Raw genomic sequence first — 26,471 nt, 5'->3', positions numbered from 1 at the left:
AAGCAAAGCAGTTACGATTGTCTCCAGCAGTTCTGTCTAACTGACAGAAGCATATTTTCAGAAACTTGGAGGCAAAGTTTTTTATTTTCCACTCTCTTCAGGACTGAAAGTAGACTAGGAGATCAGAATAAATATAATTTCTCTACAGGACATTTGCTGCCATACATATAAAGATGATTACTTTTACTTTGGCGATCTGAGAAATACCCGCAATTTAAACTGAAAGGCTTTCCAATGCAGATCTGAGAGAAGAGTGTAGATAAATTAGTGACTGATATAGAGAGACTATGTAGAAAAATGAATACTTATACAGATCATAAAGCTGGATGACAGTTAAATAGATAAAACAATGTATTGACTTGGGGACATCTTACAATATAACCAATAATATGTGCTGCTTGGATATATGATAAAACTATTCTCTCTGTGTATGTGTGGGTGAGCGGTATTGGAGATTGAAACCAGGAATGTTGTTTATACCAAACACTCTACAACTGAGCTACATCCCTAATTCTTGTTACCTGTAATGGAAAAAAACAAAATTGAAGATGTTAAAAAAAAAACCACTTTAAAAAATGTGTATCACGTTAGTAGCTGACTTAAAGCAATGACTTGGAACTGTTGAGAGTGGCCTAAATTGTGTGTGTGTGTTTCTTCAACATTAAAACATTACTTTGAGTAATAAAGGGGAGTTTCAAAGGACTCAAGAAAACTCATGAGCCACACGATAGATCATGAGACTCTTTTTTTTTTTCTTGTTAAACCATTTATTTTACAGAGCACAGTGAAGCAAATTCACACTGATGATGAGAATGAAGGCCCCAAAAAGAGTTAACTCAGAAGACTCCCAGGATGCTGGCTGTGTGTGTGCATGTGTGTGGGTAATTGAGGGATTAGCATATGAGACTTTTGAGATTTTGAAATATAATGTTAATGTTAACTAATTTATTAATAATCATGTTTTTTTATGATTTTTTCATGCCAAATTTATTCTTTTTTTTTTTTCAATGCAGTTTATTCAGGAACCTTGAACAATCATCTGACCCCGGGGAAAGCCAGCCCACAGCTTAAATAGCCTCTGGGTAGCCAACCCAGGCGAGCCATGTGGGCAATGCAGATAGGTCCACATACATGGAGGCAAGCCAGATCCTCAGCCTTAGCCAAATGTGGAATTGTTCGTGACAGAGAGCACTCACCATCGGGAAGGTGGAAGGCGGAAACCAGCTCCATCTTTAAGGCATAGCATTCCGCAGCTCTCTAGTTCCCCCTTTTTGTTTTAGACGCATCAGGCAAGAGTAGAGGTCTGATCTCCGATATTAGAAATAAATTGGGACTTTGTACCGATGTTCATTTAGGTGTCATCCACCCAAAGATCATCAGACCAGTCCGATACCTTTTTCTCAGAGGCGGGACCTGGGGCATCAACCCGCATGCAATCAGACATTTTTTTATCAGTTACATTTTATTAACTCTGTATCCCAGCCCTGTCCCGATCCCTCATTCCCTCCCAGTCCCTCCCTCCCTCCCTCATCTCCACCGTGCCCCTTTCCAAGTCCACTGATAGGGGGGACCTCCTCCCCATTCATCTGATCCTGTTTTATCAGGTATCTTCAGGACTGGCTGCAAAGCCCTCCTCTGTGTCCTAACAGGACTGCTCCTCCCTTCGGGGGTGGGGAGACCAAAGAGCCAGTCATTCTGGGCACAGGGTCTTTTCTGAGACTGACATTCAACCAAGGACCATGTATGGATATAACCTAGAACCTCCACTCAGATGTAGCCTATGGTAGCTCAGTAACCAATTGGTTTCCCAAAGTGAGGGGAACAGGGATCATGAGACTCTTAAAGAAAATCATGAGACTCATATCATTCACAGGGCAACTTTTTGAGGTTCTATAAGCCCTAAAACCTTGGGGGGGAGGCTTTTTGTGGTATAGCTGCCTGGAAGATGTAGAAGAAGCTCCAATGACAAAGCTTTACAAGCCATGTTGGGGTGAGCTTCTTGGTTATTCAGCTACATCTTCACTCAAGTAACACCAACAGACGTTGGTTCAGCAAGATGAACTTTGATAACATTGAATTTCTGACCTGTCATTGTCCTCCCTACCTAAAGAGGATAGAAATAGACTTCTCATTTCAGTCACTTCTAACCTTACCTTCCAAAAAATTAAGGATTGAATGCCATGGGCCAGATCTTAGGTGTCCCTCTGTGCACTGCCTCCTTCTCCAAACTCTAACACAGCTTTGCAGCTTCAAGCGACACTGACGTGTGATGATGCGGACATTAGTTTTTGAGGCTTACTTCGGGTCACCTCTCCCTACATACTGGGTAACTACATGTTCAATGCTGATGAAAAACATAAACTTGAAATGTCCAAAAGGGGCTTCAAGAGATGTCACAGTGGGCAAATTGTTTGCCTCCCAAGCTTGGAGACCTACCTGAGTTTGATCGGTGGTAACTATGTGAGAGCTGGGTGTCGGAGCTCACACTGCAGCCCCATTGCTAGGAGTGAGGGCCTCACTGCTCACTCAGTCTAACCAGGTTCAATGAGAGATCTGGTTTCCAAAACTAGAGAGGAGAGCGATCCAAGAAGACAAAAGAGGACCCACACATGAGCTAGCACAGTCCCCAAATTCAAGAATGTGCATGTGTGTACAAGCACACACTGATGCCAAAGAAATCTTTTCTCTCTGCTGCTCTAGTTTCTTTCAAAAGAAGTGGATCATGTCACCATTCTGAGAAAGAAATGCTGAAGGATTAGTCTTGAATCCTTTAGAGGTAAACAACAAAGAAAAGCATATACATATTTAGACTGCACCTGCATTGCAAGTTCATGAGCACAAACGAATATATCCTACCAATTTGTATATCCTCTATGGAGCCTCTGTTGTCTCCTTTGGATCACTGCCTTCAGTTTTTGAAACCAGGTCTCTTGTTCAACTTGGCTATACTGTACTCACTCCTATCAATATATAGTCAGAAGAATCTATTAGCGGAAGTATTAAGAAGATAGTGTGAATGATGAGCGGTTTCTGTTGCTATGGAGGTAGGGATTGGCTGATTATTTTATTAATAAGTAGAAGCAGAAGCATTTGGTTTACAAAATATCATTCTTAAGCAAAAGGAAGACAGTCTCAGGAGCTGTAATATTTAGAAAGCTATGCTTGTACAGTAAAACTTCTTGTCCAGACCATGATGCATATCAAGTATAATTCACACCACCCTCAGAGAACAAGGGTAGAAAATTCCCTGTCTATTATGTGGCTTAACCTGCCATTTCAATATAGCCAATTCGATAAATTTTTTGATACTTTCATATGCTTAAGATGTGCATAATTTAGTGATCAACAATAACGTTGTATTATGAAAATAAAAGCACATGCATATTGTTTCCCCGGAGTGACTTTAAAAGCTGTCCCACATCACATCATCTCCAACCCCAGCTTCACAAGGAAACAATAACCACACCAACAGAAAAGCACAGAGCAGCCACTAGAGTCCATCATGCCAGACTTGATTTACAAGGTACAAATGCTTGGGATTTGGGACCAACATATTTCTTACTTCAAATTAAATTACCAGTGTACTCAGGCCCTGATATTTATTCGCTACAGGCTGGTTTTTACATTTGGAATCTAAGGTTGTATAAATATAACAAAAGCAATAATAACCCAGGTATCCAGTCTTAGGACTCAAACAGAAGTTTGGATTTAGCCTTGACTTGAGACCCTTTGATTGACATTTCCATTGCTAGAGTTAGGCCCAGTCATTTTGACATCCAACCAAATTTCATTTCACCTTATCTGCAGGTTATCATTCTTGCAAGAATCATCTCATCCTGGCAGGATCTTGATTTAAGGCTTTAAAACTCAGTGAGGCTCAAAAGAGATTTTGCAAGGTCGAAAACAGTGTAGGTTTATTTGATAATACAAAACCCGCAGGTAGAATGCCAGCTAGTGAAACGTCTCACAGTGGTTAGGCACCGCATTCTCATTTACAGTCCTAATGCTGTTCAAAGCTATATGGTTCACAGTTTTCTTCTGTAGCTGATAGAAACATTTTCTTTTGAAATAAACATTTTATGCAGTAGCTAGAAAATTCTGCCTCTTCCTAACTTGTTCACTCAGGACAGTTTTGCTAAAAATGTTAAAATCAGTGATTACTGATACACATTTTCAACTAATCAGATTTCTTTCCTGTTAGGCAAGTTTTAGTCTGATAAACCATATATCTGTAGTTATAGAAATAAATATTATAAGTAGTAGATATGAAACTACCTAAATATTATAATAGAAATCAGCAAGGATATCTTAAGTTATATTAATATATCTTATAATGCATATAATATTATTGGCGTGGAATAGGTGATGTTATTTGCTATTAATGCTAACAAAAACAGCTTCAGTTTAAAATGTGGAGAGGTTATACGTGGAGAAGAAAGCATGAGAAAGATACTAATAAACTGCAGTGGTATACAAGCTAGAGAATATTCACATGTCAGTGATAGCTGGCCTGACGTTTGTAGATAGGCAATTTCTCACATGCATGTGGGGATGTAACCTGGCTGCTTTGGCCATAATTCTGTATGGCGCATCTGTGCTCGCCTTCATTTTCAAGATGGGTGATCTGACATTTTAAGCTATTTGTACTTCATAACTACATTGAAGATTTGAGACTATCTAATTGAAATATGTCAATAGTTCATAATACAAAAGAGAAAATCATGCACAGATGCATATGTAGATTACCTATTTAATAAGCTACTGGGCTTTTCTAGCTGTTTAGCCTATGCGACATAACATGGTGGAAAGATGATATATTGTAACCAGTTTGAGAGTGACTCCAAATCAGATCTAACATGATCTTACATAAAGTCTATAAATTTTCTGATTTGAGGATTCCTCATCTATAAAATGGGCATGATAAAACTTACCTCATAATAGTATAATTGTGGGGGCTGGAGAGATAGCTCAGTGGTAAAGAGCACTGGCTGCTCTTTCAAAGGACCCGGGTTCAATTCCCAGTACCCACATGGCAGCTCACAACTGCCAGTAATACCAGTTCCAGGAAATTTGATACCCTCACAGACATATGTGTAATCAAAACACATAAAATAAAAATAATGAATAATAGTATAATTGCAATTAAATACCTTGGCAATATATATAAATCATCAGGGACCTAAGTGTTTCATCTTATAACTAACTAGTCAATGCATTGACAATAAGTGACTATTGGGGGTGTTCAGTCCTAAGCAGGACTGCTACATCACACACTCCAAGGCTTAGGGAGCATCATGGACATGGGAGTAGAAAGCATGCAAAAGCTGGAGAATCAGAAACAATACCATGAAACACCAGTCATATCAACTTCCCATTATCGATGGGAGAGAGGCTCGTAAGAGTCAATGCCTCTCTGCGAAGCTAGACACAGTTAACAGTTGTGGTGGGAGGGAGAGTCTACAACCCTCAATGGTGTAGACACTTGTAAATTGCCCTCACTCAAGTAAATGCCTCATCTAACTAAATTTCAGTGTCCAAAAAGGGCATGAAAACGGGATGGGGCAAAGGGAGTGTGGTGGAAGAAGGGAGGGGGATAAAGTCTTCCTGATGTAGATGCTTCCTATTTGTAGTGCAGCGTCGGTAATTGTGGAGGATACCCACATGTTAGAGCGGTGTCAGCCAGTAACAGTAATTTATTATTATTGATATTGGGATGAGTAACAATTTATTATCAATGTTAGCAAAGTTTATAAAGTTTACCAGTGGGAATAAGGAAATAAAGGGGATAAGAACAGCCTGCTTCACACATACCAGAGGCTGATGCAGAGCCTGCCTGCTGGAGAGGAACCACAGGACAAGCAAAATGGTGAAGGCAATTGTTGCCAGGACTGATTATCTAAATTTGATCCATTGGACCCACACAGTAACAGGAACCAACCATCTCCTGCAAAGTGTCTTCTGACTTAAAAATGCACAATGCGTTATACCCATATATCCACAAACCTAAGACAAATAATTACATGTAAGAAAATTTTAAGGAGATGGGAGGTATAGTAATACACAATGCACATCACTGAAGCCATGTTTGATTTAATATTTTTCTGTCATTTCAAACTGTTTTGTCATAAATCAAGTGTGTAAGAGTAAACACACAAGAAATCTGACTTTAAGTGATATAAACTATCTTTACTACTGGAAAAAAAGACACAGTGAATCTCATCATTGATCAAGTTATGTATTTTACCCAATATGATCCAGTATTTCTATGTAAAAATGTTTCAGCAGAGTGGAACTAATAGCATTGGGTGAATCAGCACCATCTCCAACATTTAGAACTAACTAGAACCAAATTATAAAAATGACCCAGGAAAATAAAAACTATTGTATTATGAAAATCACTATGAAGAGTCATTTCTTTAAAAGTTAAAGATTTCTATATGATGTAGCCATGCCACTCCTGGGTATAGACACAAAGGGCTTCATATCCTGCAACTTGTATATTGTGTTCACAATGACAAGGAAATAGAAATGGCCTAGATGTTCATCAACAGATAACTGCATGAATAAAATGTGGTTTTGTACAATGTTAATTCATTCAGCTATGCACAGAAATAAAATTATGAAACTTATAGGAAAAAAATGGATGAATCTGGAAAGTTAATATTAAACAAGGTGACTCGGACTCAGAAAGACAAAACTACCATTTTCTCTCTTATGCAGATTCTAGCTTGTGAGACATACATATGCATATATAAATAGCTATGAATGTGGGAAAGCCAAAGACAGAAAAATGAGAGACCAAGAAAAGGTAAATACAGGGAGGACAAAACAATGCCTGTGACATGAAAGCAGACAGAAGACATGAGGCTAGATGGTGAAATAAGGAGCAAAAACAGAAGGTAGAGAAAGAAAAGAAAAAAAATAAGACAAGAGAAAGAAAAAGGGGAGAAGTGTGGCAAAGGAGTTAGAGAGAGCATGCTCCAATGCTACAAGTACACCCTGTGTGGTTATTGCTGTGGTTCAGGCTTATCTCTCCACCACCTTCACTGACTCTTTCCCTTGAAGGGGTGGGGCAGCCTTGCCAGGCCACAGAGGAAGACAATGCATCCAGTCCTGATGAGACCTGATAGACTAGGGTCAGATGGAAGGGGAGGAGGACATCCCCTGTCAGTGGACTTGGAGAGTGGCATGGGAGGAGATAAGGAAGGGAGGGCATGATTTGGAGGGAATGAGGGAGGGTGCTACAGCTGGGATACAAAGTGAATAAACTGTAATAGATAAAATAATAATAAAAAGAAAATCTCACAAGCTTCCTTCTGCCAAAACAAACCAAACCAAAACAAACCAAAACAAAAATCCACAATCTAACTGGAGTCAGATTTATGCTTTGTGTAACAGAAGCACATTTAAGTTACTTGTAGTTCTTTATACACCTTCCCATAGGCAATGTGTTCTGTCATACCTCTTCCAGATGTTTGGAGAAATGCTTCCAGCCAATGGCTATCTGAACACTTCTTGTGGTGCTTCTCCACTAGCTAAACATCTTCCTTGTGCATTTCTATTTTAGGGTAAGCCAGTTTACTTAAGACAGAAGAATCTACATTCTTAATACTCATGTCTGATTTCTTTTATTCTTTAAGGAGATAAATAGTATTCGATGAAGCGTGTCAAAATAAAAATTATGAACAATACATTTCTAAAAAGGCAAGAGCAAGAACAGTGTTGTGGAAATCCTTCTCTCCTTTCTTAGTTCATATTATCTCTCCTTAATTGTTATCTTTACTTACTATCGTCAATTTTTTTCAATCTTTTCCTGGCTATTAAGTATTCTTTCCCTCTACCCCTCTCTGTCTCTGTTTCTATCTATCTGTCTGTCTGTCTGTCTGTCTGTCCATCCATATCTATCTATCTGTCTGTCTATCTATCTATCTATCTATCTATCTATCTATCTGTCTGTCTGTCTGTCCATCCATATCTATCTATCTATCTATCTATCTATCTATCTATCTATCTCTATCTCTGTCTCTGTTCTTCTCTCAGTCTGTCTTTCTCTGTCAGTTTGTCTTTCTATTCATCTTTCTCTCTTTCTCCCCCCTCTCTGTTTCTCTCTCTCTGGGTGTGTGGGTATGTGTGTGTGTGTGAGAGAGAGAGAGAGAGAGAGAGAGAGACAGAGAGAGAGAGACAGAGACAGAGACAGAGAATTTGGGTTTGCATACCCCACAAGGCCAATATAGAAGTCGGAAGACAATCTCAAGTATCAGACCTCACCTTTCCCCTTGTTTGACATAGGATGTCTTTGTGGTTTAATACAGCTTGTCCCAGACTAGTTGGCATGATTGTCCTTTCTCTATTTTTCCATGACAGCATACATGCCCTGTGATTACTGAAACTTTCTAATAATTACTCATGAACACGATGTTTTTATGTTTGAGATCCTTAAAAAATTACATAATTTCCTTCTTTCCTACCTCAAACCTCTCCAATGTATCTGTCCCTGCTCTCTCAAATTCATAGCCTCTTTCACTTTAACTGTTGTTAAGGATAGTGTGTGTGTGTGTGTGTGTGTGTGTGTGTGTGAATGAAGAACAAAATGTCACATTTTTTCACATTTCTAAACGAAGAGAAGAATAGAAACAATGTTGTGGAAATGCACATAAACACTTGTAAATCTGCCCTCTCCATGTAAAGTTACTTGTATGCACGTGATTTCAAGAATGACCTCTTGGGAGTTCTTCTTTGGGGAAAGAGTGTTTCTCGAACTTTCAGCACTCCTTAGAAGCACATCGTTCTTTGTCTACCATTGAGGCCTCTTGAACATTCCTCTTCCTGGTTAGCATGTTTTATCCTTGTTAAGTCCATGTTGAGGCATCCATGTTGGTGAGACCTCATGCAGCTTTTTACATTTCTAGAAGACACAATCTCACAGCCAATGCCCTGCTGTTCTGCCTCTTACAGTCTTTCAACTCCCACTTCTGACCTCTGAGCCTTCAGTGCAGGAGTTGTGCTATACATGTATGGGCTGGGATCCACAGTTCTACATTTGACTGGTTGTGTTTTTTTCTGTGATATTCCCCATCTGTTACAGAGAAAAATTTCCTTGATGAAGGGTGAGAACCATGCCTGTCTGTGGATATAAGGATAAATATTTAGAATGTAGTTAGTAATTATGCTGATTTGGTAAAGTGGTGATTATAGGGTCTCCTCCAAGATCCATGACTTAACTAGCCCCAGGGAATGTTGGCTTGGCTTCGAGGACCAGACATAATTTCCCTCTTGTTGAGCAGACCTTAAGTCCAATTAGAAAGTTGTTGATGACCACAAAGCTATGTGTGCCTGTGTTGCACTGGGGTTATTGTACCATGTTAGTCATTCATTGTTATATCACAAACAACAAAACTTGGTAGGACTACAGCTTGGTTCCCTACTTTGTAAGCTCACATGATGCTTCTGTCTTCAGAGAGGAGGCTCTCAGGTTAGATCCAGTATGGGTCCTCTGAGTCCCGTGTCTGAAATACATTACATGCAACATTTTTATAAGCGGGTTCTTGCTTGAGTAAACAGTGCCTCTCTGCTCCTGCTTCCCTTTGAAATACTGGTATTCAGTCATTTTACTTAACTTCCTTTTTTTTTTTTTGAAACAGGGTCTCACTATGTAGCTCTGGCTGTCCTGGAACTCACTTTGTAGAGCAGTATAACCTCAAATTGATAGAGATCCACCTGCCTCCCCCCACCCCAAGTATTGGTATTAAAGCCATGCACCTCTATACTCAGCTCCTTTCATTTCTTAAATGTATCATGATCTCTGAGTGAAATATCCCAGAAGGAGAAAGACAAACATGGGATATACTCACTTATATAGACATATAAGATATGATAAACATAATGAAATCTATACACCTAAAAGAGATAATCAATTGAGCGGACATGGGGTAAGATGATCAATCCTCATTTAGAAAGACAGATGGGATGTGCATTGAACGTATGACAGGAGTCTACTGAGCGCATCTGAAAGACTCTAACTAGCAGTGTTTTCAAAGCAAAGACTCATGACCAAACCTTTGGCAGAGTACAGGGAATCATAAGAAAGAAGGGGAGTTAGTCTGATGGGGAAATGATAGGAGCTCCACAAGGACCAAATATATCTGGGCACAGGGTCTTTTCTGAGACTGACATTCAACCAAGGACCATGTATGGATATAACCTAGAACCTCCACTCAGATGTAGCCTGTGGTAGCTCAGTAACCAATTGGTTTCCCAAAGTGAGGGGAACAGGGACTATTTCTAACAGGAACTCAATGACTGGCTCTTTGGTCTCCCCACCCCCGAAGGGAGGAGCAGTCCTGTTAGGCCACAGAGGAGGGCTTTGCAGCCAGTCCTGAAGATACCTGATAAAACAGGATCAGATGAATGGGGAGGAGGTCCCCCCTATCAGTGGACTTGGAAAGGGGCACGGTGGAGATGAGGGAGGGAGGGAGGGACTGGGAGGGAATGAGGGATTGGGACAGGGCTGGGATACAGAGTTAATAAAATGTAACTGATAAAAAAAATAAAAATAAATAAAATAATAAAAATAAAAAAATGTATCATGATCGTTCATTCATTTATTCTTTCACTCATTCATTTCTGATTTCTTACTGTTATCTGCTTTTTACCTGGATTGTTCTTTATCACTTATCATTAGCCCATATACTAAGCCCTTTTTTCCTTACTTTTTTTACCTTATTACTATTACTTACTACAATTTATTCACTTTGTGTCCTGGCTATAGCCCCTTCCATCATCTCTTCTAGGTCCCACCCTCCTTCCCTCTTTCCCCCTTAAGTTTTATTCTTTAAATTCCACTCAGCTCTACTCAGTCAAGGAATATAGACATTAAATAGCTGCACTCTCAAATCCTATTTTGAATCTTTTTCATTCTTTTAGTATCGTATTATTTTTTCCCAGAGTGATCTCAGCCACTTCACCCATCTTTGAACACTGAAGACTTTCGATGTGGAAATACAACTTCTCTTTTTGAATAACACACATACAGATCCAACTGCAACCTCCATGAAAACCAAATAGCTCCAGTTGAATATGCATAGAAATTAAATGATTTTTAGCTGCTTCTTATCCAAGATCATCTTGCTTCAGAAAATAATATAATCATCTAGGAAAGAAATTATCATTGGCCTTTCCTACATAGTGCCATCCTGGAATGTATAGGGCTAGTTAGAGAATCTAGCCGTTACACTGGCATTGCCAAGGTCGTCTTTCCCAGTGGCTTGGTCACAGCAGCACCTGCCAACACTGTTGCTGGCACTTACACTATGATCACTGCCAGTTCTATGCCCCACTGGTGCTGCAATCACCATGGGCACCAATGCTGCCAATGCCTCCTGCTCTTTTTGCCTCACAGCCATTGCAGAGCAGTATCGCTTCTGAGTGGCACATGTTCGGTTATGATTCAGCCCTGACATCCAACAACTTTAATCATGTTAGATAATGAGATTTGGATTATGTCACATTTCAGAGGCATGCACCATGCTCCGAATCCTGCCTTCCTTCTGTGTTTAGTATTTGCCAGCAACCCATCAACCAAACTCACCCTTCTTGACCTTTTTTCCCCCTCTAGGATGAATTTTTTTATTTTTCAAGGAGGTTTTCTAATCCTCTGTGTAAACACTCATGCCTGCCTGCTCCCCACCAGTCCCTCAAGTTATGCCTAAACACGTGTGAGTCTGATAGGAAGCAAAGCTTAGGTTCATGCAGTGACGACCACCACCATGTAAGTATTTGTTAATCAGTGAACAGTTGATGCAAACATAAATGAATGAATGGCTTTAACTCTTAATCTGAGTTTCCTTTTCTCAAAATATTGACTCTGTTCCCAACTGATTGAATCTCCTTTTCTACTGGGCTGCAATAAATCTTACTAGAGAGTTTGCGAGCATATAAATTACAGTTGTTCTATCTGTCACACTCAGGTTAAAAATTTTTATAAATATTGTTAGGCTGATAATTTCTAGGAATACAGGTTCATTTATCAAATTGTAGCTAATTTGTTTTAAAAGTGGGGGGCTATAAAAGACAAACTACCCAGTCCTCTCTAGGAGAAGCTCATTGTAAAACTTAGTACATTGTCTGGCATACTTTTTTGTTAAGTCCTTCAACATACATTTGTTAACGGAAGGTTACCTGCTATTCTTGACTTACGCAATGGAACCTTGTGTTATGGTTTGACTATCTCTGAAAACTCATGACATGACTCTTGGCCTGCAATATGGTATCGTTGAGAGGCAAGGCTTTGATGAAGGAAGGAAGGGTCTTCCTGAAGGAGATTAACGATCTCACAGAAAAGACAAGAAGAAGGCTCTTCTGTTTTTGCCCTTCCGTACTCTTAGCCGTATGCGGATGCAACATTCAAGGTAACATCCTGGAAGCAGAGACCACTTCCTCATCAGACAGCAAGCCTACCCATCACTGCCTTGGTTTTGAAGTTTCCTAACTACAGAAATGGGAAGTAAATTGTTGTTTATAAATGGAAGTGACTAAGACACTTGTAAAGGGACATTGTGATGCTGTGCTTGTTGCCATCACATTCCCTTTTTGTTTAAGATGTGGTCCTCCTATATGGCTCAGGCTCACTTTGAACTCATGATCCTTCTGCTTCAACCTCCTGAGTGCTGAACTATACATAGTTTTTCATGTCACTTTAAACACATAAACTTGTGGGAAAACAATTTGAATAATCTGATGTCAAAACTAAACACATAGCATTTTACATGAGAACCCTAAAACCTGGTAAACACTAATTAATTTGAGAAGACAAAGTCTTTTGGTCTGCAGTTCCTCAAGCACTACACAAGGATTCTTTTTCTCTTTCCTTGTCTTTTCAGAAGACATGCCGTTTGCACAGTGTTATCACCATCTTTTAGGAAAACAGACAACTTGTGCTCACTGAGAATGAACAGATGTATCTCTGTTTAATTAATGCACTTCTTTGAAGTGCATGGTCATATCTTCAGCAGGATCTCCAGGTTTTCCCAAGGCACAGGTCCCAGGATTCTGGGTTTACCATCAGCCCAGATTATCTGACCCATGCAGAATTAAAAATGAACTGATAGTTAACAGCAAAGATTGTATGTCAGGTAAACTGATACAAATCTAATTCTATTCGAAAGAGCTTATGTAAATTGGCATGGGAAGAAATAGAAAACTCAGGTAGAGTCAAGCAGAACTCTGTCTTGTGAAATGTTGCTTTCAGATCTGCTTCTGGCTGATGTCAGGCCCGGTCTTTTCGGGCTTGTTTTATGCGGTTGCTAAAACTTTTATTACTTTAATAACTTTCCAAAGATAGTACTAAAAAACCGTCAAAAGCAATTCTTACTTGAAAGAACAATGCAGTCAAGATGGGACAAAAGTGATTATTTATAATTAAAAACATTTTGGAGATTAGAATATGTGGCTCATTAATAAAACTTTGAAAATTTGAAATTTTTTTCACTGTGATAGAAGGACAGTTTTCACTTCCAAGAAAGAAAAGGAATTTGACACAGCCTCCTTTCCTGGACTTCATTCTAGTGTAGAATTTTTTTTTTCTATTTCATTGGTCATTTTTTTCATCTTAGCTACTGCTTGTGTAGTTTAAGAAGCTTAACAATCTTTATGTCCTTTCTAGCTAGTATCTAGAAGATTAATAAAATAAGGCAATATAAAGCTTCATAACTCAGAAAGTACACGAACTGCACATCCAGAAGAGGAACCAGTCCAGCTAAGTGACTCTTTCCCTTCTTTGCTGGATATCAGTGTAGGTTCTAATGAGCTCAGTCTCCTGGGGAGCATGTTAATGGTTTTTTCTGCCTCCCCTGATGACCATGTTTATGCTAAGCTCTGATACAGTGTACAGGGCTTGTGTAGCAATTAGCATTCAAATGGACTAGTGATTTCCTTCTCACCAAGTTGCTTATTTCCAGCCTTGGAAATGGAATCCAATGAGTCAGAGCTTGTAATAATCAACACACATTAACAATTCAAATCTTAAACAGCTAAGACAGAGGGTGCAAAAGGGAAGCATCATCCGTGTCTCAAACTCCACCAAGTCAAAAGGGGAATAGAATAATGAAGAGGGCAAACAATCATGCCTAATGGTCCTATCCGCAAAGGCAAGAAGCAAGAAAAATAGCATTTGCTGCGTAGACTGCCAAACAATATTCAGTGGTGGAGTATGTTGCTTTTTTATGTTCAAGATATCTTACCGTCTTTAACGGCTCTTTTCAGTATGGGCATTTTAAAAAAATCAAGCAAGGCGAAGCAAAATAAACGTAGCACACTTGATTGATCGACATTTTTGAGTGTTTCAAGAAATCACCTGTAATGTGAAGGAAGCACTCACAATTATTCCATGTGAAGCTTGCTAATCAAAATCACTTTAGAATCTTCTCAAAGCCTCCTTGAGTATCTGAAAACACCGAACTGCCTCTGATGATATTTTGAGACACAGATACTTTAAAGCTTAATACAGTTCTGTCTCCTTGAGGAAATGTACATCCACTGATAATAAGCATCTGATAATAAGCTGTTTTAAATCATCCAACGTAAAAGAAATACATCAAAGCTCAATGCTTTAAGTCTTGAGTGAACAACAACTACATAATTCTTCCACATGTTATTAACTTAACTGTGATTTTTCTTAATTTGTGAGTCTATGCCTATGTTAAAAATGTGATAAAAATTTATATCCAGAATTTATTAAAGCACTACAGAAATTAAATACCAAGGAAATGAAACTGTCAATTGTTAAAAGGATTGATAAACTTAATAGACAGTCTAAGGATAAAAAGAAATACAAATGCCAATTGCTATTTTTAGAAATGTTCAACATCCCTAGCCAGCAAGGAAATTCAAATTGTCACTAGTCTTGAGATCCATTCCAGTGAATTCTAAGAAATCTGACAACTAATGTTGGAGAAAATGTGGAGAGAGAAGAATGCTTATTCACTACTGGTTATAGTGCAAATTAATAGAGCCATTATGAAAATCAACTTGGAGATTTGTCTAAATAAAATAAAATAAAACTACCTTATGGCCCAGCTATTTCATTCTTGAGTGTGCACCCAGACAACTCCTCACCATGAACTCAGTGGCTGGCTCTCTGATCACAGTGGGGAGCAGCCTTACCAGGCCGCAGAGGAAGACAATGCATCCAGTCCTGATGAGACCGGATAGACTAAGGTCAGATAGAAGGGTAGGAGGACTTCCCCTATCAGTGGAGTTGAGAAAGGGCATAGGAGAAGAAGGAGGGTGGTTGGGACTGAAGGAGATGAGGGAGGGGGTTAAAACCAGGACACAAAATGAATAAATCTGTGAATAAATTGTAATTAATTAATTAAAAAAAGAAATATTTGTACCCACATGCTTACTGCTGCTTTCTTCAACAGAGCTTTCCATCAGATGATTGGATAATGAAAACATGGTACATGTATAAAATGTATAAAATATTATTCAGCTCTAGAGAGATGTGAAATCACAAAATTTCCATGAAAATGAGTGGACTTAGAATGTATACTATTAAGTGAGGTCACCCAAGCTCAGAAAGAAAAAAAAAGATATATATTCTCCCTCATATGGATCCTAGCTTATAGTGCACACATGTATATAAGTAACAAGTAACAAATGTCCATGTGTAAGTATAGTATATCATTCAGAAAAGAGAAACAAAAGGTAATTCAAAAATAAAACAAATGCATGCTAGTGGTAAGTCGTTTCAATGCTTTTGCTCTAACAAATTTTCAGTGCCGAGTAGGTTCTTAAGTGGGCAATGTCCACATGCTTTTCCATGACTGTTAGTGTAGAGGCAATTCGCAGGCCTCCCTTCAAGGTCCTAGCAATGTCTTGTCTTATATTATGACCTGCAGCCACCACCAGATGCGCCACTTTTAGTGGTGGGGAATAAAAGCCCTCCCACCTGTGTGTGTGTTTGTGTGTCATAGGTGCCCCCTTTCTTTCCCTCCCTGCTTTCTCTCTCTCTCCCCCTCATGGCCCACTCACCCTAGCCCCTCCCTATACCCATCCCCTTTCCCAGTATAAAGCTCCTTTATACCAGATCTGTTGCATGTCATGGAATTCCTCAGGGATTACACCTTGGCATAAGCCACCATGGTGGCCCTGCTGCACCATTATACAACAATAACCAGCTGTTATTTCACCATGAGATGTGAGTTGTAAATTTTGAATTAGCTTTTTAATGAATATTCCTGTAGGCTCTTACTGTTGAAATAAATTTTTTTCCCCTTCAAATAGTAGAGTGTGGAGGACCTCCTCCCCTTCCATCTGACCCTAGCCTATCAGGTCCCATCAGGACTGTCTGCATTGTCTTCTTCTGTGGCCTGGTAAGGCTGCCTTATGAAAACATAGTAAAAAAAAAAAAAAAAAGAAGAAGAAGAAGAAAGAAAGAAAGAAAGAAAGAAAGAAAGGAAAGAAAGAAAGAAAGAAAGAAAGAAAGAAAGAAAGAAAGAAAGAAAAGCCTTGTCCTTTTTTAGATAGGAAACTGGAGAAGGAGAAAGCAAACCAAATCAGTGGCTACCTGTTAAGAGAAGTGTTCTACAAGAAGCTAATATGGCTTACTGCTATGAAAAAGAATTGTTGAAGATAGAAAAAATTGGGGTCCGGGAATTTGGTACAGTCTACAAGTGCATTAAGAGGCTGGGTGGACGCATTTATGCAATAAAGCGCTGTGCAAAATCTTTTCCAGGATTATCAAATGATTTGGATTTGCATGAAGTTCATGTTCGTGCAGTGCTTGGCCATCACCCCCATGTGATACGCTACTATTCTTCATGGGCAGAAGATGATCAAGTGGTCATCCAGAATGAATACGGTAATGGTGGGAGCCTGCAAGCTGCTGTATCTGAAAATAAATGCTGCATCTGGCAATCACTTCCCAGAGGCCAAACTCAAAGGCATCCTTCTACAAATTTTTTTGGGTCTTAAGTACATCCACAACCCTGGCATGGTGCACGTGGACATCAAACCCCGTAACATCTTTGTAGTAAAATGCATAGGGACTTTCCTATAGCCCAAGAAGAGGCTGAAAGTGAAGCTGACTGGCTTCTCTCTGCCGGTGTAATGTATAAAACTGGTGTCCTGGACCATATGACATCACTCAACAAACCTGAAGTGGAAGAAGGAGATATTTGCTTCCTGGCTAAGGCGGTCTTGCAAGAGAATTATCAACACCTTCCCAAAGCAGACATATTTGATTTCGGGTTAACAATTGCAATAGCCGCAAGAGAAGTCGTTACCATCAATTGTGATGTGGGCATCATATCCGCAAGGGGAACTTTCCAGAGATTCCCCAGGAGCTCTCAGATAATTTTTATGGTCTTCTCAAGAACATGGTCCACCTTGATCCAGAGGAGAGACCTTCTGCAGCAGCCCTGGCTGTAAGTCAAATTCTCCGGTCCTTCCTGGAGAAGACAGAAGAAGAACTCCAGAAACAACTGAACTTGGAGAAATCCAAGATATCTACACTGGAAAGGTCAGTTGGTTATTGGAGTTAAGAAAGCATCTGTTTGAACCACTCTCAGTCCGACTGATGTATCTGTATGGATTCATACTTATTGTATGCTCTATGTCATCAGACATAGGCTCTGGCCTACAAGAAGTGTGCTTTGTTTATGGCATGGGATTTTGCAGCTCTGAGACTAGGCAGCCTGACAGAGAATTCCAAGTAATCCAAACAAGCAAGAGGGAGGAAATCAAGGAAATATCAGCAATAAGCAAGTCCTTGGATTCTGAAGGACAGCGGGTATCAAATAACTATTTGGTGATCACCTAAGATAGTCTTAGCTAAACAGGTTTTTTTAGGATGCTTAGGTGAATAGAGAACTATTTTAAAAAGCATCAAGTTGCAGGGACAGAAGGCAGACATCCTATCCAGATAACATGTTTAGAAGATGATGCATTTTTCTGAGAAAAGAGGGCAATCTGATCTCTAGTTGATGTAGGTCTGTATTTATTTATCAATCTATTCCTTCATTAGAAAAATGTGAATTAGTATGGGTGTGTTTGGAAGAGGTCATACAATGATATTTCCATAGACCTTTGAGGGATCTCTTAGTTTATTATTGTACCATATGTGCACTACTGAACATAAAAAGAAAAAAGTGGAAAAAAAACAAATAGTAGAGTGTTATAATTGTTAGAAGTACAGTTAAAATATTCATAATTCTGAAAATTCTGATAATTCCTGAGAATATGATTTATTGTCACTGAATCTGAAAGTATAACATGCCAAGAATTTAAAAACAATAAGAAACTTGTTTTCCCCTTGATGCTATTATATATAATTCTAAAATATATTACTGTTGATAAATAAATACAAATAAATACACTTTGTTTTAAAACAACAGCAACTAAGATCTTGAATAAACACAGGTCTTTTTTTACTGATCTCCTCCCACACTTGGAAAACAATAAAAGGTATGTAAGTATAACCTATTAGGTTTGCAAAAGATCAAAATAGTCATTATTGTTCACATCTTAAATGAATGGGAAAGCAAAGAAATTAAACTACTGTAAACTACCCGTATTTTAGTTAAAGAAGTACTTTGGTACATTTATGTCCTACACAAATGGTGTGAATATATTTTTAGCACAATTAACCAAATACCCTGGAGCATACTTTCATTTTCATGGCTTTAGGATGGTTAATGTGAAATGTAATTTGTGCTAAGCTCCTCCAGATTACTAAAGTGTGAAACATACTGTATCTTGGATCTACCTATTGCACTAAATTAGTATAAAATTTAAGATAATAAGGTTAGAATTATCTAGTTAGAAATATATTAAGAATTCATTATCAGGGTTGAAATCCTTCTAAAATTGCAAAGCGGGAGCATCTCAGGTGGGCCAGTGGAGTCTGCAAGCAAAGTGTTCTGGAAAGGAGCTGGGGGCAGGTGGTGGGGAAGCATGGTCAGTAGAGGGTTTGCCTAGCCTTCCTGAACTTCAGTCCTCAGTACCACAGAAGCCTGGCATCCCAGTGCACCCGGAATCCTGGCACTCTCTAGAGGTAGAAACAAGAACAGAAGCTATGTTCATTCAACTGCATGGGGAATTTGAAGCAAGTCTGGTCTACGTGAGATCCTGTCTCAAAACAAGTAAGTATATAAATAGTGGAAAGGAAAAAAAATGAGTTTTGTGGGGGTTGACAGAGGCTCAGGTCTGCTAGAATGGAGATTCAAATCCCCCAGGACCTACCTAAAACCCAGGCATGGTTCAGGGCCATGCATTTTTGGCTCTGGGTGTTATAACAGGCAGATCATTGGGTATTGAATCAGGGAACTCAGACTCTGAGATGCCTTCTTCCACACAAGTAAGGAAGAGAGGGCAGAGAAAGACACCCTACAGCCTGTTGTGATCTCTGCACATGTGCACAGGCACACACACCCATTTACACACACACACAGATACAACACACATGTGAACCACAGATACATACAATGGAACACAATGGAACACGTGCACACACTTGCACAAAAAACAAATAACTCTGTAAGATAAAGGTTGCATACTATTGTCTTTTAAACTATAGCCTGAAGGTACAAAGAAGCTACCTGGATACTGACCAGAGTAAAAAGAGTGTTCTGGTCCTCAAAACCACATCTCCTCTTTGTGCCTAATCATGTAAAAATGTCCAGAATCAAAGTGGGCAAAATCAGGATTTCTTCTCTGTACAGAAACTCTCACAGCTCTGTCCAAAACTGGAAAGGAAGGACCTCAATCTAGGGTACTCTAAAATTATTAGGCAAGCCAGCCTGGTACCAGAATCATGTAAAAACACATTAGAGATACATACAAACAACTTTTCAAGGTACAGCATGATGTAAGGAAAATGGGCGTGGTATACAATTTGTATTCTAAATGTGTCAGGCTATTACACTGAAGGAAAATTCTACAAAACACTTAATGGATTAAACTTGAAAAGGAGTAATGATGTGAAAAAATATATAGGAGAAAGAGCAAATTGCATGCAATAAAGCAGAAAATAAAATTCAGGCAGATTTGGGGTGTTTCAACAGTCATCGCAAAGGCTTCTCAGTTTACACTCTTTTCTGGGAACTCACATCACAGCTGTAGCAATGCGGGGAAGGGTGAGCAACCTGACCTTAGAAAATTAAAAATACACGGCTTTGTGTGCATCTGTACCATTTAGCATAATGATACCAATGCCATATTTTGAATGCATCCCAGCATTTCAAGGAAACACAAAGGTATTAAAGTACAAATTCATTTAACATAACTCACAGTCTGTGATGGGCTCAATGTAGTAAAAAAAAAAAATCCATAAGATTCTTTGAAGTCTAAAGTGCTATGCAAATATATGACATTAGGAAAAATAATACTTGAGCTGCCAAGACTGAAAAATTAATGTATTGTAAAAGCAATTTTATCTTTTATGCGAATACGGGTACACATTCACAGGACAAACAAATGGATTATTCCTCTGATATGAAAATGGTGGCATGAAATCACTTTCAATACAATGAATACTTTCTCTGAGTTATTCATTATCAAAGCTAGTCAACCTGGAGATAAGATGAATGGAAGACAAGGTTTTATATAGCCAACTTTTTATTTTTATTTTCTTTACCTATGAGAGAAGGACTTTGGGAAAAGAGAATATGTTGTGCAAACTAAGATTTATTTCCTGATTATAAAATGAGAATTAGATTTATTTTGCAAAAGCTGAGAAGAATTTCTTCAGGATCTAAGCTGTCTAAAACTTTACTCTTAGAAATGTTTAAGCAAGCATGAAAAAAAAATACTGATACCTTACTTAAAGTGTTTCATTTGATTAATTGGAATAATTTTCTATATTGAGATTTAGAAACAAAATTACATTTTGAAGACATTCCACGTTTTCCTGCCCTTCTTGAACTCCAATCCATGTTCATGAGTTGTGCAGGCCCAAAGTGTCAAGAGACGGAGAAGAGGGAGAAACGTTCAGGACTGCACAGAACACAATTTACTATGGACATGTGACAGCAGTGTGCTCCTGGGCCACTTCAACACTAGTTACCAATGCTCCTGACTTAGGTCAGAAGACAGGACCAAGAGAGCAGTCGGGTGAAAGTGATGTCATCCAAGCCTGTTTCATTCCAAGCTAATATCAGAGTTAGGTAGGTGTATTCCTGGCACCAAGTTCTACTTGTAAAGCTCAGCATTCCGCGTGAATGGGTTTCTTCATTTATTCTATGCTGGGAAACTACTTGGGGAAAAGCAACCAGGGTACCTCAGGGGCAGTCACAGTGGTTGATACTCAAAATGGCTACAATTATATCAAGCTAAATCCAAACAGCTATGGCCATGTCATTTTATCAGGATTTTTCCTGTGCTGTGAAACAGTTGATATCTTATTTATATGTAGCTGCATTGTAATCACACAATGTGCTTGCTTAATGTATGGTTTAAGTCATTAACATTATAGGATTACAGTGATCAGTCTCTGTAAGACAGAGTAATATGTATGTAGTGTGTGTTTTCAGGCATGCCTTCAACACAAAACACTAATGATAACGTTTCTACCCATTTATATTCTCTGCATCCTTCAAAGGTCAGTGTTGGATTCAAGAGAGGCCTTCCTGAAGCATTGTTAATACTTTTAGCCAACATTAATTGTAACCATTTCTAGTGATCTAAATTGCCTTCATTTATAATTTGGATGATTTTTTATTTAGAAATAGTAAAACAAAATCTAAGGTCTAAATCTGTAATATACTTGGGGGAGAAAAGTTAAAATATACCAGCAAGCCTGAATCTTTAGCTTCTAAAGGGAGCAGCTGCTGCTCAGACTGAGGGGCCATGCCATGCTGTTTAATAATCTAGAGCCACTGAGGCATTTCCTGAATAAGGACAAATGGCACCCTTCACCGCCTGGGTAGTAACAATCAGACCTTATGGCGTAGCAACTGAACCCCACTTACACATGTCTTGACGGTGCCTGAAGCCACCTCACTGAAGTAAAATAATCCTTTGTTCTTTGAACCCCTTTCCTTGCTATAATGGGGTGGTTCTCAAAAGTATTGATGGCAAATTCATTGAAAACAATACAGCTCGAATAGAGACACATTTGGAAATATATGTGTGTGTGTATATATATATATATATATATATATATATATATATGTATGTCACATGAAATGAATCAAAGAAATATGCTTGTGATGACTGAAAAGAAATATAGTCCTCTCTGGCTTCTAAATTCTACATTAAAATCTGGTTAAAAGAAGATGATTCTAGGTGTGTGCATATTTCTTTCTGTGTCTGTCCCTCTGTCTCTGTCTGTCTCTCTCTCAATATATATATATCTTTGTATCTCTGTCTTTCTCTGTTTCTGTCTCTATACATCTGTCCTTGTCTTTCTGTCTCTATCTCTGCTGCCTCTGTCTGTCTCTGGTTTTGTGTGTGCGTGTGCGCATGCATACCTAAGTGCCTACAGGGGACAGAAGAGGGTATCAGGTGTCCTCCATCACTTTCTGCCTGTTCCTTTAAGGCAGGGTCTCTCCCTGACTTCAGAGCGTGCATTTTCTCTGCTACACTGGAATCCAGTGATTGTCCTACCATCAACCTCAGAGCTAGGGTTACAAGCAGGCACAGAACACCCAGATAGTTGTATGAGAGCTGACTGGTTCTCATGGTTGCCCAACAAGCACTCTTTACTTCTAAGTCACTTCTCTAGCTCCAGACTCCAGTCTTTTCTATAATTTATTACACATCACTAACCCAGTAAACATAATTACGTGAGCACATAAAGACTGTTCCAGAAAAATACTCAGGGAACATAGTCCATGTCAAAGCTATCCTCCACTCCCCTAACCAGTAAATCCGCATGAAGCTTAAGATGCTTACTGGGCTTATTTTCTTGGAGTCTGTGCATTGTAGTATATTTATCCTGTACTATATGACTAAAACCAGCTTATAAGTGAGTATAAACTATGTGTGTCTTTCTGGGTCTGTGTTACCTCACTCAGGATGTTCTTTTCTAGTTCCATCCATTTGCCTGCAAATTTTGGGTGGAAATGGGAAAAGAGGGGAGGGAGGGGAATATGACCAAAATGTAAACTCAATTAATTAATAAAAATATTTGCAAATATTATGATTACCAAAGTTCTCCAACCTCAAATAAAAGTGTTCCAGAGCGAAAACTTTGTTATTTTTGTGCTGATAAATTTTTTAGGTAGAGTTATCAATTTTAGTTAAATATTCCTCCATTTTTCTTTTTCAAAATGATTTGAGATCATCATTTTTCTCACTAAGAGTTCTCTTGGGAAGAAAGATTTGATTAATTCATCCTAATTTTTGAAATTTTTCTTCTTAAAGCAGTTCAATGACAAGGAATATGATGCACCTGTTTTTCTATTGCAACTCTGAGAATTTTTGGTGATTGAAACTACTTTAGTTGAATATTAAGGTATAGACTTTCTTCCAAATCTGGCGTCGAGTAAGAGAAGGTTCATATAACCATTTATGACATTACTTTACGCTCTCTCCTCTGTTTCAAGACTTCCAAGGAATTAATTAAAAGTTGATAGGATTGCCCCTAAAACCAATTATCCTTTGTCTGAAATGCTGAGAACACATTATTGAGTTTTCAAATAAATTGAAAAAATTTCTGTCAGTGAGCACATTATCTTAATTTATAAACATTAATACAGGAAAATGTCTGATTTGTTTGGATGATTACTGCACACTGTGTTACCAATCTCATTTTTCCCTGCCTGCTTAAGTGTCTACCAGCACGCATCCCAATCTTTAACATTGACCATCACGCATAATTTTTCTGATATTGAATAGAGTGTTCTAGCTGAGATGTTTCTGAAATTTAGAGAGATGGCATTTCACCAGATTTATATTGTATTTCAATTTCTCAGTTGATGAAGCCCTCTAACCCGTTTGTCTTTTCAATCTGGCAGTGTGGAGGAGATGGCTTCAGGGACTTTTGCCCTCTCACCTTTAAATCCGTTTTCTTGTCACTGTAACATGACTATTCCATTTTAAATAAGCACATTTAATTTTGCTCTCTTCACATATGCCCACACAAACATACAATATAAGACATGTGAGAGTTACAGGCGAATGTTGAAATTGCCTGTGTTGTAAGAGAGTTTCCCCTACTGTCAAAACAGAAATGGGAGAAATAAAGTGGCTTAAAACAGTAGCTTATGCTTTGCTAGTCTTTTCCTGATGAAACCTTATGCTAAAGTCACAGTTTAATCCTTTTAAACAATAAGGAACTAACTCTCATTGATAAATGCAGAGTAACTTGCCATGGTCACTCGGAAAACGATGTTTCTTTGAAAAGAACTGAGTCTGTGAAATTTGATGCCCAACTTTCTCAGTCTTCTCTCATGCCTTGATTGGTTAACATGTACACTCTGCCCACGTCAGAGATGAGAGTTTTTCCATCTAAGCATGGTCAGTGTTCCATAGGTAAACTCCTACACTAATGTGCCTTCAATCCATCCTTTCCTTTAGTTATCAGGGAAAAATTACTTAGGGAAAAATAATCTAAGCATGATCCTCTATGATGCAAGTCAAGAATGACTGGAAGTGGCCCCATCTGCAATTTTAATCTTTCAAATATATGCTCTGTGATCTTAAACTAAGAAAACCCGAGAACGCAGCTGCCATCTTCTGTTCTTTAACTATGACCTTAAATCAAGTCCGCTCACAGTTGCACCATTTGTAATGACCACGCTCTGAGGTGTGCCTATCAAAGCGTTTTCCTGTATGACTATGTGTAAGGTCTTTGGCTAGAATCCTCATTCTCCCTTTGTTCAGAGACGACATTGTCTTCTCTGCTCTCCTTACCAGCGGGGTGTGGTTATATCCCACACTCTTTCACTTCTTGACCATGCTGACTCTGCGCTCATACAGCCTTACACTTTGTAACTAAGGAAGGTATTTTAAAAGAATGAAATGATCCCCTATCTTAAAGATATTTCATTTTCAATCGTCACAATGAGGCAACAAGCTTAATCCTCTGAAATAAATGGCCAATATTTTGGCTTAAATACTACTGCCGAATGACCAATTGGAGAAGAAAAAAAAAATGAGAGCACATTCAGTTCTTAATACTTATTATTGTCTTTTTTTTATCTGACTTTTTTTTACAGGTATAAGCAAGGCTCAGGAATGTAACTGGAAAACAACTTCAATAGCATTAGAAAATAGTTCTCAAATTGTTACTTAAATGTTGGTTTCAATAACATGAATGAATAGTGTTCTACTTAATTATACATTCTGTGCGTTATCCTCTAGCCTTTTCTTTTACTTTTTGTGATGCTTGGAGTTGATAAAAACCTAAGGCCTCTCAAGTGTTAGCAAGTCCTTCCCAAGAAGTCTACATCTCCAGCTCACAGAAATGCACTAACATTCAAGAATCAAAATAATATGCAATTGTCAGTCAGGGTACCAAGGGTATCACATGGTGAAATCTCTACAAAGTACTATCTTTTTACCAATCTCTTCATAATGATATAGATATATGTATGTATATAATTGATATTAGCATTTGTAAATAACATATATTAACATGATATATGTTCAAACAAGATTTATCATGCTAGTTCTTGTTTTCCTTGTCACTGTTTTTAGTAATTGGCAATGGTATTGAAGAAATTTCTATCTGCATAAACTTTTCTAGTAACTTAAAAAAAATAGTAACAAACTTGCCTCAGCTTATTAGTAATTTTTTGTGATTACCAAAGTAATGCAACCATAATTCAAATAAATTCCTAAAATTAAGCAAACAGATGATCTATTTTCACAAATAAGGTATATTTAAAAACTGGGCAAAAATAAAAACATAAAAACAAGAAGTATTGCTTAGCTTTCTGAATTACCACATCCTAAGAAATCCCACATGTCTCCATTTCTCTACATAGTTGCGTGAGACCTACTGTTTCTGACATGTTTAGCACTTTTTTCTTTGAGTCACCTGAGATCTGTGTCAGTATACTCTCTTTCTTCACTAATGAAAATGTCAAAGATCAAGCTCAAAAGTGTTAAATAAAAGTGATCCAATCAGTCCCCTACTGCTGTTCATTTTGTGGCTGACTTTATTCAAAGGCAGCATTACTCCCTGTTGCTATTTCTTAGTTAAGACTCTAATTGTCAGTAAATATTATCAAACAGGTTTTAGGACTGTCAATGTGAAATAGATGCTCTTGACAATGATGAAACTAACAATTCAAAAGCAGGATTAAGGAGATACGATTAATTCCGACTGCTAATCAGCAGAGACTTAAAACTACCTAACACCTAAACACCAATGTCATCTTTCAAATATTACTAAAAGTCTCTCTAAGACTCACTCTATGAAGAATATTCCTATGGAAATTATCAGGAAAATAAATAAATTTTTAAAGTAGTTTTCACAATTATGAAGAAAAATAAATGTTACTTTGAAATTCTTTTATAATTCCAAA

At 38.3% G+C, this 26,471-nt stretch overlaps 1 pseudogene; it reads left to right on the top strand.

Annotated features, from left to right (window-relative positions):
- Window positions 1-25,234, top strand: part of LOC110556205 (wee1-like protein kinase 2) — a 52,295-nt pseudogene extending 27,061 nt beyond the window's left edge.
- Window positions 25,235-26,471: the final 1,237 nt, after the last annotated feature.

This window comes from Meriones unguiculatus, chromosome 17 (assembly GCF_030254825.1).
Source record: "Meriones unguiculatus strain TT.TT164.6M chromosome 17, Bangor_MerUng_6.1, whole genome shotgun sequence".
Taxonomy (NCBI): Eukaryota; Metazoa; Chordata; class Mammalia; order Rodentia; family Muridae; genus Meriones; species Meriones unguiculatus.
This window is presented reverse-complemented; position numbering and strand designations above follow the sequence as displayed.